Source organism: Ranitomeya imitator, chromosome 3, assembly GCF_032444005.1.
Source record: "Ranitomeya imitator isolate aRanImi1 chromosome 3, aRanImi1.pri, whole genome shotgun sequence".
Lineage (NCBI taxonomy): Eukaryota > Metazoa > Chordata > Amphibia > Anura > Dendrobatidae > Ranitomeya > Ranitomeya imitator.
Genome location: NC_091284.1, coordinates 170,754,224 through 170,775,600, shown reverse-complemented (window position 1 = coordinate 170,775,600; position 21,377 = coordinate 170,754,224).

Below are 21,377 nucleotides of genomic sequence, written 5' to 3'. Positions count from 1 at the left end.
GTGCTACTGTCTTCCTGAGCACTCATCCTGTCACGTGCTCCCATCCTGCACCCCAATCCTGTCATGTGGTGGTCCCATCCTGTACCCCAATCCTGTCATGTGCTGCTACCATCATGTGCCCCCATCCTGTCATGTGCTACTCTCTTCCTGAGCCCTCATTCTGTCATGTGCTCCCATCCTGCGCCCCCATGCTGTCATTTGGTGCTCCCATCCTGCACCCCCATGCTGTCATGTGGGGCTCCCACCCTGCGACCCTCATCCTGTCATGTAGTGCTTGCATCCTGCACCCACATGCTGTCATGTGCTGCTCCCATCCTGTGCCTCGCCCCATCCTTTCATGTGCTGCTCTCATCCTGCACCCCCATCCTGTCACGTACTGCTCCCATCCTGCGCCCTTATCCTGCCATGTGCTGCTCCTATCTTGTGCCCCCATTCTGTCATGTGCTGCTGCCATCCTGCTCCCCCGTTCTGTCATGTGCTGCTCCCATCCTGCGCCCCATTCTGTCATATGCTGCTCCCATCCTGAGCCCCGATTCTGTCATGTGCTGCTGCCATCCTACGCCCCAGTTCTGTCATGTGCTGCTACCATCCTGCGGCCCCATTCTATCTTGTGCTGCTCCCATCCTGTTCCCCCATTCTGACATGTGCTGCACCCATCCTGCGCCTCCATTCTGTCATTTGCTGCACCCATCCTGCGCCCCCATTCTGTCATGTGCTGCTCCCATCCTATGCCCCCATTCTGACATGTGCTGCACCCATCCTGCGCCTCCATTCTGTCATGCTGCTGCATTATGGTTGATGGCCACCATAAGATGCTCCATAGTATATGCCTCATATGCTGCACCATTATGGTTGATGGCCCCCATAAGATGCTCCATAGTATATGCCTCAAATGCTGCACCATTATGGTTGATGGCCCCCATAAGATGCACCATAGTATATGCCTCATATGCTGCTCCATTATGGTTGATGGCCCTCATAAGATGCTCCATAGTATATGCCTCATATGCTGATCCATTATGGTTGATGGCCCCCATAAGATGCTCCATAGCATATGCCTCATATGCTGCTCCATTATGGTTGATGGCCCCCATAAGATGCACTATAGTATATGCCTCATATGCTGCTCCATTATGGTTGATGGCCCTCATAAGATGCTCCTTAGTATATGCCCCGTATGCTGCTCCATAAATGTTGATGACCCCCATAAGATGCTCCATAGTATTGTATGTGCCGTATGCTGCTGCGATATATAAAAAAATAAATAACATACTCACCTATTGTTGCTGGGAGCCGAGTGCTGGGGGGCCTGAGCAGGCGGGGACACCGGCGCGCTGTGGGGGTCAGGTGCTGGAGTCGCCGCTAGCTCAGGCCCCCGACACTTGCTATAGTCACCTGTCCCGTTCCAGTGCTGGAACGGGGCAGGTGAATATAGCTTATACTCACCCTCCTGGCGGTCCCTGCTTCTACGTTGGAGATCGCGGTGTGCGTTCAGTGCTTACGCATACCGCAATCTCCTGAGCTGCATCACTCAGTGGGGTCCAGACTGCGCCTGCGCTTGCTCTTGTGCAGTCTATAAAGGCTTCGGACAGAGTGACGCTCCCAGCATTATATTATAGATAGCTTTGTCGCCATAAAAGGAGGGGGCCCAGACACATTTCTTGTACAGGGGGCCAAAGCTGTCAGCGTCTGCCTCTGCCCAGGGATCAATTGTACTCGTATCTTACAGAAGTGAGTACAATTGAGGCTCTGACTGCCGGGTCAGAGCGTCTCGAGCAGCATGATCAGATCATGTGGTCACGCTGCTGACGTCGCTCAGTCACGCTGCAGAAGCAAACAATGGTGCTAAGTGCTCCAGTGGAGCTGAAGACATCGAAGATTAAGTGCACGGGGGACAATTTGAGTGGGGATGGGGGGTTTATTATATGTGGGGAGATTAAGAGTGGGGATAGGGGGATTTATTATGTGTGGGGACAATTTGAGTGAGGATAGGGGGATTTATTATGTGTGGGGAGAATTTGAGTGGGAATGGGGGGATTTATTATGTGTGGGGAGAATTGGAGTGGGGATGGGGGTATTAATGTGTGTGGGGAGAATTGGAGTGGGGATGGGGATGGTTAATGTGTAGGGTGAGATTTGGATTGGAGATGGGGTCATTTATCGAGTGTGGGGAGATTTGTAGTGGGAACAGGGAGATTTAATATATGGGGGAGATTTGAGGACACAAAATGAAGAGCAAAGGGAAAGATGGGGGCATATATGAGGAAACAGTAAAGGGGAATGGGGGGCATATATGAGGAAACAGTACGGGGGAATGGGGGGCATGTACGAGGAGGAAACAGTACTGGGGAATGGGGGGCTGACTCGCCCACCAGGGCAATGGAGATACTCGGTATCGGGTCCGGTCGCTCTTAAAGGGGATGTCACGGTGGCTGTGACCCGGTCCGTGGCCCTTGGCACTCAATAAAGAGGGAAAAGTCTTTAACCCCTTCCCGACCTGTGACACAGCGTATGCGTCATGAAAGTCGGTGCCAATCCGACCTGTGACGCATATGCTGTGTCACAGAAAGATCGCGTCCCTGCAGATCGGGTGAAAGGGTTAACTCCCATTTCACCCCATCTGCAGGGACAGGGGGAGTGGTAGTTTAGCCCAGGGGGGGTGGCTTCACCCCCCTGTGGCTACGATCGCTCTGATTGGCTGTTGAAAGTGAAACTGCCAATCAGAGCGATTTGTAATATTTCACCTAAAAAACTGGTGAAATATTACAATCCAGCCATGGCCGATGCTGCAATATCATCGGCCATGGCTGGAAACACTTATGTGCCCCCACCCCACCCCTCCGATCGCCCCCCCAGCCCTCCGATCTGTGCTCCGCTCCCCTCCGTCCTGTGCTCCGCTCCCCCGTCCTCCTGTCCGCTCCCCCGTGCTCCAGTCACACCCCCCGTGCTCCAATCAAACCCCCCCGCACTCCGATCCACCCCCCCGCACTGCGATCCCTCCGTGCTCCGATCCACCCCCCCGCACAGCGATCCCCCACCCCATGCTCCAATCCACCCCCGTGTTCCGATCCACCCCCCCATGCTCCGATCCACCACCCCCCCGTGCTCCGACGCCCCCCCGTGCCCTGATCTTCCCCCCCCCTTATACTTACCAAGCCTCCCGGCGTCCGTCCGTCTTCTTTCCCTGGCGCCGCCATCTTCCAAAATGGCGGGCGCATGTGCAGTGCGCCCGCCGAATCTGCCGGCCGGCAGATTCGTTCCAAAGTGAGTTTTGATCACTGAGATATAACCTATCTCAGTGATCAAAATAAAAAAAATAGTAAATGACCCCCCCCCCTTGTCACCCCCATAGGTAGGGACAATAAAAAAAAAATAAAGAATTTTTTTTTCCACTAATGTTGGGGTAAGAACTAGGGTTAGGGTTAGGGGTAGGGTTAGGGTTAGGGTTAGGGGTAGGGTTAGGGGTAGGGTTAGGGGTAGGGTTAGGGTTCGGGATGTGCACACGTATTCTGGTCCTCTGTGGATTTTTCCGCAGAGGATTTGATAAATCCGCAGGGCTAAACCGCTGTGGATTTATCGCAGATTTACCGCGGTTTTTCTGCGCATTTCACTGCGGTTCTACAACTGCGATTTTCTATTGGAGCAGTTGTAAAACCGCTGCGGAATCCGCAGAAACAAGTGACATGCTGCGGAATGTAAACCCCTGCGTTTCCGTGCAGTTTTTACGCAGCATGTGCACAGCGATTTTTGTTTCCCATAGGTTTACATTGAACTGTAAACTCATGGGAAACTGCTGCGGATGCGTGGCGTTTTCCGCAGCGTGTGCACATACCTTTAGAATTAGGCTATGTGCACACGGTGCGGATTTGGCTGCGGATCCGCAGCAGAGTTCCATCAGGTTTACAGTACCATGTAAACATATGGAAAACCAAATCCGCTGTGCCCATGGTGCGGAAAATACCACGCGGAAACGCTGCGTTGTATTTTCCGCAGCATGTCAATTCTTTGTGCGGATTACACAGTGTTTTACACCTGTTCCTCAATAGGAATCCACAGGTGAAATCCGCACAAAAAATACTGGCAATCCGCGGTAAATCCGCAGGTAAAACGCAGTGCCCTTTACCCGCGGATTTTTCAGAAATGGTGCTGAAAAATCTCATACGAATCTGCAACGTTGGCACATAGCCTTAGGGTTAGGGTTGAGTTGGAATTAGGGTTGTGGTTAGGGTTAGGGGTGTGTTGGGGTTAGGGTTGTGGTTAGGGGTGTGTTGGGGTTAGGGTTGTGATTAGGGTTACGGCTACAGTTGGGATTAGGGTTAGGGGTGTGTTGGGGTTAGTGTTGGAGTTAGAATTGAGGGGTTTCCACTGTTTAGGCACATCAGGGGGTCTCCAAACGCAACATGGCGCCACCATTGATTCCAGCCAATCTTGTATTCAAAAAGTCAAATGGTGCTCCCTCACTTCCGAGCCCCGACGTGTGCCCAAACAGTGGTTTACCCCCACATATGGGGTACCAGCATACTCAGGACAAACTGCGCAACAATTATTGGGGTCCAATTTCTCCTGTTACCCTTGAGAAAATAAAAAATTGCTTGCTAAAACATCATATTTGAGGAAAGAAAAATGATTTTTTATTTTCACGGCTCTGCGTTGTAAACGTCTGTGAAGCACTTGGGGGTTCAAAGTGCTCACCACATATCTAGATAAGTTCCTTGGGGGGTCTAGTTTCCAAAATGGGGTCACTTGTGGGGGGTTTCTACTGTTTAGGCACACCAGGGGCTCTGCAAACGTAGGACAGTCCCTGTTTTTTTTTGTTTTTTTTTGTGGGAGATTAAGATTGGCATTTCTGCTAGAGTGCCACCCTTGTGTGTGCCATCTCTCACTCAGTGAGCCATAGAAAGCCTATTTATTTTTTTGCTTGATTTGGGTTCTAAAATCTACCTGAAAAAATCACTACATCAATCAGTGGGAGAAAAATATTGGCCTCAGGGCTTGTGTGACACTCCTGACTCCTGTGTGTGCCATCTCTCACTCAGTGGGCCATAGAAAGCCTATTTATTTTTTTGCTTGATTTCGGTTCTAAAATCTACCTGAAAAAAATCACTACATCAATCAGTGGGAGATAAATATTGGCCTCTGGGCTTGTGTGCCACTCCTGACTCCTGTGTGTGCCATCTCTCACTCAGTGGGCCATAGAAAGCCTATTTATTTTTTTGCTTGATTTGGGTTCTAAAATCTACCTGAAAAAATCACTACATCAATCAGTGGGAGATAAATATTGGCCTCAGGGCTTGTGTGCCACTCCTGACTCCTGTGTGTGCCATCTCTCACTCAGTGGGCCATAGAAAGCCTATTTATTTTTTTGCTTGATTTGGGTTCTAAAATCTACCTGAAAAAATCACTACATCAATCAGTGGGAGAAAAATATTGGCCTCAGGGCTTGTGTGCCACTCCTGACTCCTGTGTGTGCCATCTCTCACTCAGTGGGCCATAGAAAGCCTATTTATTTTTTTTGCTTGATTTGGGTTCTAAAATCTACCTGAAAAAATCCCTACATCAATCAGTGGGAGATAAATATTGGCCTCTGGGCTTGTGTGCCACTCCTGACTCCTGTGTGTGCCATCTCTCACTCAGTGGGCCATAGAAAGCCTATTTATTTTTTTGCTTGATTTGAGTTCTAAAATCTACCTGAAAAAATCACTACATCAATCAGTGGGAGAAAAATATTGGCCTCTGGGCTTGTGTGCCACTCCTGACTCCTGTGTGTGCCATCTCTCACTCAGTGGGGCATAGAAAGCCTTTATTTTTTTTTTTATTTGGTTTCTAAATTGTCCTTGAAAAAATCATTTTATTTTATTTGGTTTCTAAATTCTTCCTGAAAAAATCATTTCATTTTATTTTGTTTCTAAAGTCTCCCTGAAAGAAAAAAAATAAATAAATAAAACTGGGAGATTAATATTGCCCTTTCTGCTTGTGTGCCAGTCTTGACTCCTGGGTGTGGCATCTCTCTCTCTCTCTCTCAAATTGTGGGCCATAGAAAGCCTATTTATTTTTTTGCTTGATTTGGGTTCCAAAATCTACCTGAAAAAATCACTACATCAATCAGTGGGAGAAAAATATTGGCCTCTGGGCTTGTGTGCCACTCCTGACTCCTGTGTGTGCCATCTCTCACTCAGTGGGCCATAGAAAGCCTTTTTTGTTTTTTTATTTGGTTTCTAAATTGTCCCTGAAAAAATCATTTTATTTTATTTGGTTTCTAAATTCTTCCTGAAAAAATCATTTTATTTTAATTTGTTTCTAAAGTCTCCCTGAAAAAAAAAAAAATAGGTGGGAGATTAATATTGCCCTTTCTGCTTGTGTGCCAGTCTTGACTCCTGGGTGTGCCATCTCTCTCTCTCTCTCTCTCAAATTGTGGGCCATAGAAAGCCTATTTTTTTTTTTTGCTTGATTTGGGTTCCAAAATCTACCTGAAAAAATCACTACATCAATCAGTGGGAGAAAAATATTGGCCTCTGGGCTTGTGTGCCACTCCTGACTCCTGTGTGTGCCATCTCTCACTCAGTGGGCCATAGAAAGCCTTTTTTGTTTTTTTATTTGGTTTCTAAATTCTTCCTGAAAAAATCATTTTTTTTATTTTGTTTCTAAAGTCTCCCTGAAAAAAAAAAAAAAAAAAAAACAGTGGGAGATTAATATTGACATTTGTGCTTGAGTGACAGTCCTGCGTGTGTGGCATCTCTGTGATTTGGTGCCACAGAAAACAGAGTGTGTAACATTGTGCCTGATTTTCCTTGTGGTCTCACCAACCTGTAAAGGGATATTGAAATCATACTGAAGTTATAGGTCACCGTGTAAGTTGTTTGACAGCAACAAATAAAGTTACTTTGGTTAAGTTTTTAAAACAATGAGGAAGTCTGGTGCAAGAGGTCGTGGGCGTTCATTGTCAGCTGGTAATGATGGTATTGGTAGTGGAGCATCAGGTGGTCGTGGGAAAAAAAATATTCCACCTAAGTCTGGAGCTGTGGAGCCAGGTTCGTCGTCTGGCTACACAAGGCCTCGAACGCTCTCTTTTCTGGGAGTAGGAAAACCGCTTTTAAAGCCGGAGCAGCAACAGCAAGTTTTGGCTTACCTTGCAGACTCAGCCTCTAGCTCTTTTGCCTCCTCTTCTGAAACTGGTAAATGTAAAAGCAGCGTGTCGCTTGTGGATGTTCACGGTCAGGGACAAGTCGCTTCCTAGTCCTCTTCAGCAAAAACAACAACAAGAGAGAAGGATGCAGCAGGCGACACAACGGGTTACTCCATGGAGCTCTTTACACATACCGTCCCTGGCTTAGAAAGTGAAACACTTAACAGGCCATGCCCATTACAAGTAGATTCTGACATGGAGTGCACTGATGCACAGCCACAGCCTGATTACTATGCTGGTCCTTTGACTCAGACCACAACATTGCCCTCTCAGGGTACTGATCCACAATCAGACCCTGATGAGACTATGTTGCCCCGTCATGAACGCTATACCACCGACCGACACGGTGACACAGACGAAGTTGCACACGAGCTAGAAGAGGAGGTAATAGATGACCCAGTTGTTGACCCCGATTGGCAGCCATTGGGGGAACAGGGTGCAGGCGGCAGTAGTTCAGAAGCGGAGGTGGAGGAGGGGCCGCAGCAGGCATCAACATCGCAACAGGTTCCATCTGCCGGGTCCGTATCTGGCCCAAAACGCGTGTCAAAGCCAAAACCTGTTGGAGGACAGCGTGGCCATCCGGTTAAAGCTCAGTCTGAAATCCCTGAAAATGGATCCGATGCTAGGAAGAGTGCAGTCTGGCATTTTTTTAAACAACATCCAATTGATCAGCGCAAAGTCATCTGTCAAAAATGTTCAACTAGCTTAAGCAGAGGTCAGAATCTAAAAAGTCTCAATACAAGTTGCATGCATAGACATTTAACCACCATGCATTTTCAAGCCTGGACTAACTACCAAACGTCCCTTAAGGTTGTAGCACCCTCGGCCAATGAAGCTAGTCAGCAACGCAACATCCCTTCCGGCAGTGTAGGGCCACCATTTTCCGCACCACCTGCAGTATCTGTGCAGGTTTCTTTGCCAGGCCAAAGCACTCAGGGTCAGGGAATCACCAGTTTCGTAGTAGGAAACACTGCATCTAGGGCACCGGCAAGAATACCATCTCCAACCGTCTCTCAGTCTGCCATGTCCACCGGCACACCCGCAAGTTCCACGATCTCCAGCTCTCCAGTCCAGCTCACCCTACATGAGACTCTGGTTAGAAAAAGGAAGTACTTATCCTCGCATCCGCGTACACAGGGTTTTAACGCCCACATAGCTAGACTAATCTCGTTAGAGATGATGCCCTACCGGTTAGTTGAAAGTGAAGCTTTCAAAGCCCTGATGGAGTACGCTGAACCACGCTACGAGCTATCCAGTCGACACTTTTTTTCCAGAAAAGCCATCCCAGCCCTGCACCAGCATGTTAAACAGCGCATCGTCCATGCACTCAGGCAATCTGTGACTGGGTGAATGTGGTGGATGCAGGGTCCACAGGGGACATCAATTTCGGGACAGTTGTGCCTAGCCCACGGTCTAGGAAACAGTTGGCTGTAGGCGTTCGCACCCCCTCCTCCTCCTCCTCGTCCTTCTGCAGAAGCGACAGCTCTTCCACAGACCGCAGTCGGCCAACCACTCCATCGGCAGCTGACACTGTTGCACACCAGTTGTCCCATTATGGGCCAGCTACTGGCAAGCGTCAGCAGGCTGTATTGGCTATGAAGTGTTTGGGCGACAACAGACACACCGCGGAAGTTCTGTCCGAGTTCTTGCAACAAGAAACGCAGTCGTGGCTGGGCACAGTAGATCTTGAGGCAGGCAAGGTAGTGAGTGATAACGGAAGGAATTTCATGGCTGCCATCTCCCTTTCCCAACTGAAACACATTCCTTGCCTGGCTCACACCTTAAACCTGGTGGTGCAGTGCTTATTGAAAACTTATCCTGGGTTCTCCGACCTGCTCCTCAAAGTGCGTGGACTTTGCTCACATATCCGACGTTCGCCTGTACACTCCAGCCGTATGCAGACCTATCAGCGGTCTTTGAACCTTCCCCAGCATCGCCTAATCATAGACGTTGCAACAAGGTGGAACTCAACACTGCACATGCTTCAGAGACTGTGCCAACAGAGGCGGGCTGTTATGTTTTTGTGGGAGGATACACATACACGGGCAGGTAGTAGGATGGCAGACATGGAGTTGTCAGGTGTGCAGTGGTCGAAGATACAAGACATGTGTCAAGTCCTTCAGTGTTTTGAGGAATGCACACGGCTGGTTAGTGCAGACAACGCCATAATAAGCATGAGCATACCCCTAATGTGTCTGCTGATGCAAAGTTTGACGCACATAAAGGATCAGGCGTCTGCACCAGAGGAAGAGGAAAGCCTTGATGACAGTGAGCCATTGTCTGGTCAGGGCAGTGTACAGGACGAGGTAGCGGGCGAAGAGGAGGTGGAGGACGAGGAGGATGATGGGGATGAGTATATTTTTAATGAGGAAGCTTTCCCGGGGGCACTGGAAATTGGTTGCGTGGCAAGGCCGGGTTCTGGTTTTTTGAGGGACACAAGTGACGTAGATTTGCCTGAAACTGCCCCTCAACCAATCACAACCGCAGATTTGACAACTGGAACTTTGGCCCACATGGCGGATTATGCCTTACGTATCCTCAAAAGGGACACACGCATTACTAAAATGATGAACGATGATGATTACTGGTTGGCCTGCCTCCTTGATCCTCGCTATAAAGGCAAATTGCAAAATATTATGCCACATGAGAACTTGGAACTAATATTAGCAACCAAACAATCAACTCTTGTTGACCGTTTGCTTCAGGCATTCCCAGCACACAGCGCCCGTTATCGTTCTCACACGAGCTCCAGGGGGCAGCAGACCAAGAATGTTAGGGGTGCACACATCAGAAGTGGCGTTGGACAGAGGGGTTTTCTGACCAGGTTGTGGAGTGATTTTGCTATGACCGCAGACAGGACAGGTACTGCTGCATCAATTGAAAGTGACAGGAGACAACATTTGTCCAGTATGGTTACTAACTATTTTTCATCCCTTATCGATGTTCTCCCTCAACCGTCATTCCCATTTGATTACTGGGCATCAAAATTAGACACCTGGCCAGAATTGGCAGAATATGCATTGCAGGAGCTTGCTTGCCCGGCAGCTAGTGTCCTATCAGAAAGAGTATTCAGTGCTGCAGGTTCAATATTAACCGAAAAAAGGACTCGTCTGGCTACCCAAAATGTTGATGATCTAACATTCATTAAAATGAACCACAACTGGATTTCGAATTCTTTTGCCCCACCTTGCCCGGCAGACACCTAGCTTTCCTACGAAAAGCTCTTGCCTGTGGACTACTGTGAATTACTTTTCGAATGTCTAATTTGCTGCAGCTGATTGTCCAGCATACGACATGTTTACACCTCCCTAAATGGCCAAACTCCCCACACGGGGCCGTGGTATCGCGACTTGGCGCAAGCACCCATGAGAGTGCTGTTTGTCTGAAGAGGTGGGTGTGCCCGCTTTTGGTCGACGGCACTGCCACTGGGTCCTTCATAGTACAATAAAGTGTCTCTGGCGGTGGTGGTGCGCACCCAACGTCAGACACACTGTTGTAACATGAGGGGCCCTGGGCCTGTACCGCCGGCCACAAGAGAGTTCACCCAACCCCAAGTCAAACATTGCTCTACCACTTCCACAGTTATCTCTCACACTTCCACCAATGTTTAGTCTATGCGCTGACATCCTTCCATTCCTGCCACTGACAATACCATTGTGTTGACATGTATGATGGTACTTAACATAGTCAGGGGCAGTGTCCTCTATTTACCACAGTAAATACTTTGCGCTAAATTAGTAGGTCTGAAACTACGCAGAGGATCCCACCCATCCTAATGATTGCACCCTTTAGTGTTTTCGTTTTGTTTTAATGCGAGACATTCACATTTATTTATTGTTTTGGACTACTAACTGGCAGATACTCATTACAATCGGCCTCCGCTGACCAGACCACTGCTGCCCGTCTACCCCTGGAACCAATTTTAAATTGCCAACAGCCCTATTTTGTTAAGGCCTTCGAAGCCTGTCTGCGGTCCCTCCTTCCACAAGGCCTCCACTGACCATTCTACTTCTGCCCGTTTACCCCTGGAACCAATTTTAAATTGCCTACAGCCAGCCCAATTTTTTTTATGTTAGGCCTTCGAAGCCTGTCTGCGGTCCCTCCTTCCACTAGGCCTCCACTGACCATTCTACTGCTGCCCGTGTACCCCTGGAACCAATTTTAAATTACCAACAGCCCTATTTTGTTATGTTAGGCCTTCGAAGCCTGTCTGCGGTCCCTTCTTTCTACTACTACTACACTGACCAGACCATTGCTGCCCGTGTACCCCTGGAACCAATTTTAAATTGCCAACAGCCCTATTTTGTTATGTTAGGCCTTCGAAGCCTGTCTGCGGTCCCTCCTTCCACAAGGCCTCCACTGACCATTCTACTGCTGCCCGTGTACCCCTGGAACCAATTTTAAATTGCCTACAGCCAGCCCAATTTTTTTATGTTAGGCCTTCGAAGCCTGTCTGCGGTCCCTCCTTCCACTAGGCCTCCACTGACCATTCTACTGCTGCCCGTGTACCCCTGGAACCAATTTTAAATTGCCAACAGCCCTATTTTGTTATGTTAGGCCTTCGAAGCCTGTCTGCGGTCCCTCCTTCCACAAGGCCTCCACTGACCATTCTACTGCTGCCCGTGTACCCCTGGAACCAATTTTAAATTGCCTACAGCCAGCCCAATTTTTTTTATGTTAGGCCTTCGAAGCCTGTCTGCGGTCCCTCCTTCCACTAGGCCTCCACTGACCATTCTACTGCTGCCCGTGTACCCCTGGAACCAATTTTAAATTGCCAACAGCCCTATTTTGTTATGTTAGGCCTTCGAAGCCTCTCTGCGGTCCCTTCTTTCTACTACTACTACACTGACCAGACCATTGCTGCCCGTGTACCCCTGGAACCAATTTTAAATTGCCAACAGCCCTATTTTGTTATGTTAGGCCTTCGAAGCCTGTCTGCGGTCCCTCCTTCCACAAGGCCTCCACTGACCATTCTACTGCTGCCCGTGTACCCCTGGAACCAATTTTAAATTGCCTACAGCCAGCCCAATTTTTTTATGTTAGGCCTTCGAAGCCTGTCTGCGGTCCCTCCTTCCACTAGGCCTCCACTGACCATTCTACTGCTGCCCGTGTACCCCTGGAACCAATTTTAAATTGCCAACAGCCCTATTTTGTTATGTTAGGCCTTCGAAGCCTGTCTGCGGTCCCTTCTTTCTACTACTCCTACACTGACCAGACCACTGCTGCCCGTGTACCCCTGGAACCTATTTTTTATTGCATAGAGCATCCTTTTTTTAATAGTAGGCGTACAAAGTCTGTCTGCGGTCCACTATTGAAATTGTCCTCCACTGCCCAGAGCAATGCTGCCTGTGTACCACTGTAACCTTTTTTAAGCTGCAGTGAGCCACAATTTTTGGTTTAAGGCCTACTACCTGTGTCTGTCTGCGCCACTCAATTCAGCTGTGTTCCTTTGAAAAAAGCTGAGCGTCAATAGTCTTGTTTTCAGCCTCTAGGAATTTTAAAACTGCATTGGGGGTACAACTTTGGTAGGGCCTACTAACGGTGTCTGCCACCCCAAGGTGTGCCCCAGGTTTCATCAACATTGCTTCGGTCTTCCGACTCTCGTTTAGTAGTTGTAGAAAACTACACTGCATTAGGCCTACAAATTGGGTATGGGGTGTAGAGACGGTGTGTTCCACTCCAAGGTGTTCTCCAGGTTGCCTTTCCTGAGCTTCTATCTTCAGGCTCTCGTTTAGTAGTTGTTGGAAACTACACTGCATTAGGCCTACAAAATGGGTATGGGGTGTAGAGAGATGGTGTGTTCCACTCCAAGGTGTTCCCCAGGTTTCCTCGCCATTGCTTCGATCTTAATGCTCTCGTTTAGTAGTTGTTGGAAACTACACTGCATTAGGCCTACAAATTGGGTATGGGGTGTAGAGACGGTGTGTTCCACTCCAAGGTGTTCTCCAGGTTGCCTTTCCTGAGCTTCGATCTTCAGGCTCTCGTTTAGTAGTTGTTGGAAACTACACTGCATTAGGTCTACAAAATGGGTATGGGGTGTAGAGAGATGGTGTGTTCCACTCCAAGGTTTTCCCCAGGTTTCCTCGCCATTGCTTCGATCTTAATGCTCTCGTTTAGTAGTTGTTGGAAACTACGCTGCATTAGGCCTACAAATTGGGTATGGGGTGTAGAGAGATGGTGTGTTCCACTCCAAGGTGTTCCCCAGGTTTCGTCCACATTGCTTCGGTCTTCCGACTCTCGTTTAGTAGTTGTAGAAAACTACACTGTATTAGGCCTACAAATTGGGTATGGGGTGTAGAGAGATGGTGTGTTCCACTCCAAGGTGTTCCCCAGGTTTCCTCGCCATTGCTTCGATCTTAATGCTCTCGTTTAGTAGTTGTTGGAAACTACGCTGCATTAGGCCTACAAATTGGGTATGGGGTGTAGAGAGATGGTGTGTTCCACTCCAAGGTGTTCCCCAGGTTTCCTCTCCATTGCTTCGATCTTCTGGCTCTCGTTTAGTAGTTGTTGGAAACTACGCTGCATAAGGCCTATAAATTGGGTATGGGGTGTAGAGAGATGGTGTGTTCCACTCCAAGGTGTTCTCCAGGTTGCCTTTCCTGAGCTTCTATCTTCAGGCTCTCGTTTAGTAGTTGTTGGAAACTACACTGCATTAGGCCTACAAAATGGGTATGGGGTGTAGAGAGATGGTGTGTTCCACTCCAAGGTGTTCCCCAGGTTTCCTCGCCATTGCTTCGATCTTAATGCTCTCGTTTAGTAGTTGTTTGAAACTTCGCTGCATTAGGCCTACAAATTGGGTATGGGGTGTAGAGAGATGGTGTGTTACACTCCAAGGTGTTCCCCAGGTTTCCTCTCCATTGCTTCGATCTTCTGGCTCTCGTTTAGTAGTTGTTGGAAACTACACTGCATTAGGCCTACAAATTGGGTATGGGGTGTAGAGAGATATTGTGTTCCACTCCAAGGTGTTCCCCAGGTTTCGTCCACATTGCTTCGGTCTTCCGACTCTCGTTTAGTAGTTGTAGAAAACTACACTGCATTAGGCCTACAAATTGGGTATGGGGTGTAGAGAGATGGTGTGTTCCACTCCAAGGTGTTCCCCAGGTTTCCTCGCCATTGCTTCCATCTTAATGCTCTCGTTTAGTAGTTGTTGGAAACTACGCTGCATTAGGCCTACAAAATGGGTATGGGGTGTAGAGAGATGGTGTGTTACACTCCAAGGTGTTCCCCAGGTTTCCTCGCCATTGCTTCGATCTTAATGCTCTCGTTTAGTAGTTGTTTGAAACTTCGCTGCATTAGGCCTACAAATTGGGTATGGGGTGTAGAGAGATGGTGTGTTACACTCCAAGGTGTTCCCCAGGTTTCCTCTCCATTGCTTCGATCTTCTGGCTCTCGTTTAGTAGTTGTTGGAAACTACACTGCATTAGGCCTACAAATTGGGTATGGGGTGTAGAGAGATATTGTGTTCCACTCCAAGGTGTTCCCCAGGTTTCGTCCACATTGCTTCGGTCTTCCGACTCTCGTTTAGTAGTTGTAGAAAACTACACTGCATTAGGCCTACAAATTGGGTATGGGGTGTAGAGAGATGGTGTGTTCCACTCCAAGGTGTTCCCCAGGTTTCCTCGCCATTGCTTCCATCTTAATGCTCTCGTTTAGTAGTTGTTGGAAACTACACTGCATTAGGCCTACAAATTGGGTATGGGGTGTAGAGAGATGGTGTGTTCCACTCCAAGGTGTTCCCCAGGTTTCCTCGCCATTGCTTCGATCTTAATGCTCTCGTTTAGTAGTTGTTGGAAACTACGCTGCATTAGGCCTACAAAATGGGTATGGGGTGTAGAGAGATGGTGTGTTACACTCCAAGGTGTTCCCCAGGTTTCCTCGCCATTGCTTTGATCTTAATGCTCTCGTTTAGTAGTTGTTGGAAACTACGCTGCATTAGGCCTACAAATTTGGTATGGGGTGTAGAGAGATGGTGTGTTACACTCCAAGGTGTTCCCCAGGTTTCCTCTCCATTGCTTCGATCTTCTGGCTCTCGTTTAGTAGTTGTTGGAAACTACACTGCATTAGGCCTACAAATTGGGTATGGGGTGTAGAGAGATGTTGTGTTCCACTCCAAGGTGTTCCCCAGGTTTCCTCGCCATTGCTTCGATCTTAATGCTCTCGTTTAGTAGTTGTTGGAAACTACACTGCATTAGGCCTACAAATTGTGTATGGGGTGCAGAGACGGTGTGTTCCACTCCAAGGTGTTCTCCAGGTTGCCTTTCCTGAGCTTCTATCTTCAGGCTCTTGTTAAATAGTGGTTAAATGGAACAACTGCATTTGGCGTACTAGTTGGTTTGGGGCCTACTAACAGTGTCTGCCGCTCCTTGCTGTTCTCCAGGTTTCCTGTCCTGAAAATCCATTTTCAGGCTCTCGTTAAGTAGTTGTTAATGTTAGACTGCATTTGGCCTACTAGTTGGGTTGGGGCCTACTATCGGTGTCTGCCACTCCTTGCTGTTCTCCTCCACTGAACAAAGCTGTGCCGCCTGTTTACTACGGTTGACAATTTTGAACTGCATTTCGACTACTTACTGATTTGGGCCTACTCTCTGTGTCAGCCTCTCATTCCAGTTGTCCTCCACTGCAATGCCCCCTGGTTAGTCCTGTGTTACCAATTTTGAACTGCATTTAGCCCACTTTATTCTTTGGGCCTATATCTGTGTTTCCTCCTCATCCTACCCATTGCCCAGCCAGTGATAGATGAGTCTGCTGGTGCATTGACCCATAACACAAAATTCCCCGTGCACGCTACACAGCAAGATTGTGACCCTGCTGAAAGTCAGGTTCCTCTTCCCGCATACCATGCCACCTTACACGGGGACAAAGAGGAAGGTGCAGATGAAAGTGCAGGTTCCTTCATCAGGTGAGGGGAGGAATACTAGTTGGCGACGTCACTGGCACAGGGCCTCTCATAGTACGCAAAAGTGTTGCTGCCGGTGGGAGGCGCCCCCGCCGTGCAAACACACCGCTGTACTTTGAGGGGCCCTGTGCCAGTGCCAATGCCAACGAGTGGGCCCCCCCTGCTTGCTCAGGATCTCAGCACTTGCAAAGTTGAAATACTTATCTCTCCCTGCTCCACTGCCGTGACGTGTTCCAGATTTCCTGGGCCCACTAATTACTTGAACCAGCCCTACCCCCCACAACTTTAGCCAAACGACCCCCAATTTCAAATGCCTTCCAATTATTATAAGGTAAATTACGATTGACAAGCTTCTGTAACAAGAATGGATATTTTTGCCATTAAAATGGGCAGTGTAGGTGTTTTCCTGGCCTCCACTCCTGCCGACTATGCTCCCCCATTGACTTGCATTGGGTTTCGTGTTTCGGGCGATACCCGACTTTTCGCGATAATCGGCCGATTCCACTCGACTCGACTTCTAAGATAGTCGGGTTTCGCGAAACACGGCTCGACTCTGAAAAGGTCAAGGTCGCTCAACCCTACTCACCACATATCTAGATAAGTTCCTTTGGGGGTCTAGTTTCCAAAATGGGGTCACTTGTGGGGGGTTTCTACTGTTTAGCCACATCAGGGGCTCTGAAAACGCAACGTGACGCCCGCAGAGCATTCCATCAAAGTCTGCATTTCAAAAGTCACTACTTCCCTTCTGAGCCCCGACGTGTGCCCAAACAGTGGTTTACCCCCACACATGGGGTATCAGCTTACTCAGGAGAAACTGGACAACAAATTTTGTGGTCCAATTTCTCCTGTAACCCTTGGGAAAATAAAAAATTCTGGGCTAAAATATTATTTTTGAGGAAAGAAAACATATTTATTATTTTCACGGCTCTGCGTTATAAACTTCTGTGAAGCACTTGGGGGTTCAAAGTGCTCACCTCACATCTAGATAAGTTCCTTTCTGGGTCTAGTTTCCAAAATGGGGTCACTTGTGGGGGGTTTCTACTGTTTAGCCACATCAGAGGCTCTGCAAATGCAACGTGACGCCCGCAGAGCATTCCATCAAAGTCTGCATTTCAAAACGTCACTACTTCACTTCCGAGCCCCAGCATGTGCCTAAACAGTGGTTTACCCCCACATATGGGGTATCAGCATACTCAGGAGAAACTGGACAACAACTTTTGGGGTCAAATTTCTCCTGTTACCCTAGGGAAAATAAAAAATTGCGGGCTAAAAAATCATTTTTGAGAAAAGAAATTTTTTTTTCTTTTCATGGCTCTGCGTTATAAACTTCTGTGAAGCACTTGAGGGTTCAAAGTGCTCACCACACATCTAGATTAGTTCCTTTGGGGGTCTAGTTTCCAAAATGGGGTCATTTGTGGGGGATCTCCAATGTTTAGGCACACAGGGGCTCTCCAAACGCGACATGGTGTCCGCTAATGATTGGAGCTAATTTTCCATTTAAAAAGCCAAATAGCGTGCCTTCCCTTCTGAGCCCTGCCGTGCGCCCAAACAGTGGTTTACCCCCACATATGGGGTATCTGCGTACTCAGGACAAACTGGACAACAACATTTGTGGTCCAATTTCTCCTATTACCATTGGCAAAATAGGAAATTCCAGGCTAAAATATCATTTTTGAGAAAAGAAAAATGATTTTTTATTTTCATGGCTCTGCATTATAAACTTCTGTGAAGCACCTGGGGGTTTAAAGTGCTCAGTATGCATCTAGATAAGTTCCTTGGGGGGTCTAGTTTCCAAAATGGGGTCACTTGTGGGGGAGCTCCAATGCATAGGCACACAGGGGCTCTCCAAACGCGACATGGTGTCCGCTAACAATTGGAGCTAATTTTCCATTCAAAAAGTCAAAAGGCGCGCCTTCCTTCCGAGCCCTGCCGTGTGCCCACACAGTGGTTTACCCCCACATATGAGGTATCGGCGTACTCGGGAGAAATTGCTCAACAAATTTTAGGATCCATTTTATCCTATTGCCCATGTGAAAATGAAAAAATTGAGGCGAAAAGAAATTTTTTGTGAAAAAAAAGTACTTTTTCATTTTTACGGATCAATTTGTGAAGCACCTGGGGGTTTAAAGGGCTCACTAGGCATCTAGATAAGTTCCTTGGGGGGTCCAGTTTCCAAAATGGGGTCACTTGTGGGGGAGCTCCAATGTTTAGGCACACAGTGTCTCTCCAAATGCGACATGGTGTCCGCTAACGAAGGAGATAATTTTTCATTCAAAAAGTCAAATGGCGCTCCTTCCCTTCCGAGCCTTACCATGTGCCCAAACAGTGGTTTACCCCCACATGTGAGGTATCGGTGTACTCAGGAGAAATTGCCCAACAAATTTTATGATCCATTTTATCCTGTTGTCCATGTGAAAATGAAAAAATTGAGGCTAAAAGAATTTTTTTTGTGAAAAAAAAGTACTTTTTCATTTTTACAGATCAATTTGTGAAGCACCTGGGGGTTTAAAGGGCTCACTATGCATCTAGATAAGTTCCTTGGGGCGTCTAGTTTCCAAAATGGGGTCACTTGTGGGGGAGCTCCAATTTTTAGGCACACGGGTGCTCTCCAAACGCGACATGGTGTCCGCTAAAGGATTGGATTAATGGGATTCAATGAGGCAACTAGACCCATTTTTATGGATTTTTGTGTATCTATCTATGTTTACTCTTTGGTTATTGATTTGATGTTAATGAGGGATCGTATGAGTTGTGACTCACTGTATATCTATTGTTTCCACCTGTATTTTTCGTTTTGGACCTATATGTGCCTTCGTTCGGGGGCTCTATGAGTCCGATAGGAGGAGCCTATGACATCAGGTTATCCTATTGAATTTAGCGGTGTTTACAGAGTTGTTATTGTCTCATTTGGGATGTTTTATTTTACCTCCGCTTGGGGGCTCTAGGAGTCAGATAGGAGGAGCATATGACACTAGGTTGCCCCATTGAATCAAGCGGTGTCTACCCAGCTGGTATTTTTGAATCTGGGCCAATTGTGGGCGGTGCGCTTGCGCGATGGGGCCCGTCGCGGCGGCGCACCGTCCCGGTGTTTGTCCCTTTTTTCGTTATACCTGCGGGCTGTGAGTTTGGGTGCCGGATCTGCGGTGTTGGATTGCAGTGTGCGCACTAGGGGTCTGTTGGTGTGTCGCCAGGGCAACCATTTCGCTGCGGGGACGCGGGCCACTTCCGGTCATGCGCAGGGATGCTGTATGCCCGGGTGTCTTGATCGGCAATACTCGGGGGCGACACACTAGTGGTGGTGCGGGTGCCTTGAGTGTGGGAGCCGGTTGGATATTGCCGCATTTTTTGGTACAGGTCTCCATGGTGTGGGCTTTATATATATATATGTACGTTACGGATGATGTAGTCACGTTACCTAGGTGACCACAGGGACTTGCGCAGTTATGACTTCCGGAACGCTGATGGTCTGAGACCGTGTGGAGGCGCTTGGTGCCTTGCAAACAATCCTCTTACAGCTGTAAGTGATCAACAAATGAGTAAGTACTATATAATCCAGTGTATGCTAGCCACATTATCCTTGTTACCCCTGATGAAGTCACTCTTGTGACGACACGCGTCGGGTTGACCACGTGGGAACCGGCTCTCTCCTCCTTTCATGTCCTCCTGAGCGGTATGATTGAACCTTGACCATCTAAGATGAGCCTGTCCATTAAAAGGGGTATTATAATTATCTGTGTCTAGGGTTTTATATAGTGGTATCTATATTTCCCTTCGGGCTTTGCAATAGCTTTGTCTCTATTTGACCTACTATTTTATTAGTATCTTTTTCCTCATATTGGAAATTACTATTCATCTGTGTATCTGTGGGTACCTATATGAGTATCAGCTATAGGGTTAGACATTGCTTGGTGGTATTTGTCGTTTCACTATTAGCAGGAAGGGCTCTGCTCTAGGGGGGGAGGGAGGCGGGGGCTGGTAATCCTATGTGGTTTTTTGTATTATTTTTGTTTGTGGATTCTTTTTAAGTGTTTTTAAATTTATATATGTGGCTTGTGACATGTTACTAATAAATTTTGTTATATTTTTGTGATCCCTGCGTTTCTGCATGTTTCTTTTCTTTTGGTTCTATGTGTATGGTGTCCGCTAAAGAGTGCAGCCAATTTTTCATTCAAAAAGTCAAATGGCGCCCCTTCCCTTCCAAGCCCTGCCGTGCGCCCAAACAGTGGTTTACCCCCACATATGAGGTATCAGCCTACTCAGGACAAATTGGACAATTGGGAAAATAAAAAAATTGTTGCTGAAAAATCATTTTTGTGACTAAAAAGTTAAATGTTCATTTTTTCCTTCCATGTTGCTTCTGCTGCTGTGAAGCACCTGAAGGGTTAATAAACTTCTTGAATGTGGTTTTGTGCACCTTGAGGGGTGCAGTTTTTAGAATGGTGTCACTTTTGGGTATTTTCAGCCATATAGACCCCTCAAACTGACTTCAAATGTGAGGTGGTCCCTAAAAAAAATGGTTTTGTAAATTTCGTTGTAAAAATGAGAAATCGCTGGTCAAATTTTAACCCTTATAACTTCCTAGCAAAAAAAAATTTTGTTTCCAAAATTGTGCTGATGTAAAGTAGACGTGTGGGAAATGTTATTTATTAACTATTTTGTGTCACATAACTCTCTGGTTTAACAGAATAAAAATTCAAATTGTGAAAATTGCGAAATTTTCAAAATTTTCGCCAAATTTCCGTTTTTATCACAAATAAACACAGAATTTATTGACCTAAATTTACCACTAACACGAAGCCCAATATGTCACGAAAAAACAATCTCAGTACCGCTAGGATCCATTGAAGCGTTCCTGAGTTATTACCTCATAAAGGGACACTGGTCAGAATTGCAAAAAACGGCAAGGTCTTTAAGGTCAAAATAGGCTGGGTCATGAAGGGGTTAAAAGGGAATTTGATATTAAAGTTTATTCGTGACACCACCTGTGGCTCTCGGTAAGTAGGACCGACGCTGCTTAAAGGGGTCCTCGGGGTGATATTGTTGCAGCAAGATGGTGATGCTTCCCACTGGTGAAGCGGTAGTCCCCAGGGCTCCCAAGGTGTATGGCAAGGATGGTGGGTTCCTGGTAAATAACAGATGACACAGAGTTGCAGTCTTTACCTGGTTTACTGATGGTGACAAGCCTCAGTCCAGTGTACCGGCAACAGGTACAGAAGGAGTTCAGGCAGCCTGGAAACAAGTAGTAATCTCCTTTGGCAGGTCAGGTTGGGAGCCTTCCTCTATATGCTGGTTTCCTGG